Source organism: Ochlerotatus camptorhynchus, unplaced genomic scaffold (genome assembly GCF_037179485.1).
Source record: "Ochlerotatus camptorhynchus isolate MF236.1 unplaced genomic scaffold, CSIRO-AGI_Acam_v1.1 ptg000406l, whole genome shotgun sequence".
Classification (NCBI taxonomy): Eukaryota; Metazoa; Arthropoda; class Insecta; order Diptera; family Culicidae; genus Ochlerotatus; species Ochlerotatus camptorhynchus.
The window spans coordinates 5,087,961-5,090,721 of NW_027040892.1; positions in this window are offsets into that span (position 1 = coordinate 5,087,961).

The following is a 2,761-nucleotide window of genomic DNA, read 5'->3' on the forward strand; positions in this document are numbered from 1 at the left end:
GTGGGTGGACTCCCTAGCCGATGAAGGTGAGAAAGCCGCAGCAACAGGCGATATCCGTCTCCTCTACGATATCTCACGACGCCTGAGTGGAGCAAGGATGAATCCTAGGATGCCAGTGAAGGACGCGACTGGTCAGTTGCTCACCGACCCCACTGATCAGCTGAAACGCTGGTTTGAACACTTCGAACAGCTTCTACAAGTTTCGTCGGTCAACCAGCCATCAACATCTCGGCATGAACCGCCAAGAGTGCGACGCATCACTCGCGTCAATTCTGAGGCGCCATCCCTACCGGAGATCGAAGCTGCTATCCGAACCATGAAATCCAACAAGGCTCCCGGGGTCGATCGCATATCAGCAGAGATGCTCAAAGCTGACCCCATGCTATCTGCACAAATGTTGCATCAACTATTCTGCAATATCTGGGACACCGCGACTTTTCCGGCTGACTGGATGCAGGGCGTCTTAGTGAAGGTCCCAAAGAAGGGGGACCCAACTGTATGCGATAACTGGCGTGGCATTATGTTACTGTGTTGTGTTCTCAAAGTTCTATGCAAAGTTATCCTCAACCGGATACAGGAGAAGATCGACGCGACTCTCCGACGGCAGCAGGCGGGATTCCGTGCTGGAAGATCCTGTGTGGACCATATTGTCTCGCTCCGCATAATCTTGGAGCAGGTCAACGAATTCCAAGAGTCCCTTTACTTGGTTTTCATTGACTACGAAAAAGCTTTCGACCGACTCAACCACGAAAACCTGTGGGGCGCCCTAAGGCGCAAGGGAGTTCCGGATAAAATCGTCAACCTCATCGAAGCTCAGTATGAGGCTTTCACGTGCAGGGTGCTGCACAACGGAGCCCTATCTGACCCTATTCGGGTAGTCGCTGGAGTGAGGCAAGGATGTATTCTATCACCGCTACTGTTCCTCATCGTAATCGACGAGATAATGGTTGGTGCGATCGACCGTGTGCCGAACCGTGGGTTGCTCTGGCAGCCTATTACAATGGAGCATCTAAACGACCTAGATTTGGCGGATGACGTTGCTTTAGTATCACAACGGCGTTCTGACATGCAGAGTAAGCTCGACGATCTCGCCGAACGCTCCTCAGCGGCAGGTCTCAACATCAACGTCAGCAAGACTAAATCGTTGGATATCAACACGGGAAATCCATCCAATTTTACGGTAGCTGGTCAGGAAGTGGAGAAGGTTGAAAGTTTCCAATATCTTGGCAGCCAGATAGCGTCGGACGGCGGAACCAAGAGTGACATAGGTGCACGGATCAAGAAGGCAAGGGCTGCTTTTGCGAGTTTACGAAACATCTGGAAGTCAAATCAGATTAGTCTCCGCACGAAGATCCGAATTTTCAACTCTAACGTGAAATCTGTACTGCTGTACGCTAGCGAAACATGGTGCGTATCAGCGGAGATCACACAGAAGCTGCAGGTGTTCATCAACCGATGCCTGCGGTATATAATTCGTGCTTGGTGGCCTCACAACTGGATTTCGAATGCCGAGCTCCATCGACGGTGTCACCAGAAGCCGATATCGACAGAAATTCGGGAACGTAAGTGGAGGTGGGTTGGCCACACTCTACGGAAGAGCGGAAATGAAATCTGCAAACAAGCGCTGGATTGGAATCCAGCCGGACATCGCAGCAGAGGCAGACCCAGGGGCTCATGGCGGCGAAGCCTAAACAAGGAGATTAAGCAAGTCGACCGGAATTTGACCTGGGCCCAGGTCAAGGCGAAAGCAAACAATCGCCCAGGATGGAGATCTTTCACGTTGGCCCTTTGCGCCAGGGATGGCGCTCAGGACACTTAAGTAAGTAAGTAAAATTTTGATCACAAATTTGGAAAAAGCTCAGGAACTTGCTAAGCAATTCGAGAGTTCCCATAATTTCAGATTGAGTCTTACTTGTCCCATTGAGAATCAGGTTGCTCGGGATCATCTGAATATTTTCTCTCGGGATAATATTTTTGATGATTCCTGGAAGACTGATTTGGACGAAGTAAGGTCTATAACTAAAAAGTTTCATAATATGAAAGCTCCAGGTGATGATGGAATTTTCTATATCCTCATCAAAAAACTTGTCTTTCTTGGTAAAATTATTTAACAGATGTTTCCATTTGGCATACTTTCCTGATAAATGGAAAAATGCTAAAGTTGTTCCAATTTTTAAGTCGGATAAAAATCCAGCTGAAGTTTCTCACTACTGTCCAATAAGTTTGCTTTCTTCAATAAGTAAACTTTTTGAAAAGATAACTTTGAATAGAATGATGTTTCACATCAATACGAACTCAATTTTTGCAGATGAGCAGTTTGGATTTCGCCATGGGCATTCCACTACTCATCAACTCTTGAGCGTTACCAATTTGAAGTTGCCTCCCTGCTACAGTACTACCGAAGTACATACAACTTCGAATGTTGAGACTTTAGAACAAATTTCCAACAAAATAATTAATAATTTCAGGCAAAAATCGTTGCAACCCTCAATTGCAACGATTAATTCCCTTTATACTTAGATAAGATTTAGTTTAAGTTTTTAGTTTTAAGATTTCAATTGTAAAAAACCTGTTTAAAATACAGAATTGCCAAGGCATGTAAAAATACTAAGATATATATCATAACAATTAAGGCTGGTAAGTTACTGTAGTAACTGGAGCACCTAGAAATGTAATTAATTTTGAATTTGGAATAAATAAAGAGTTTAAAAAAAATCATGATTACTATGAACCCATAATTGTGATTTCGATCCTGTAACTC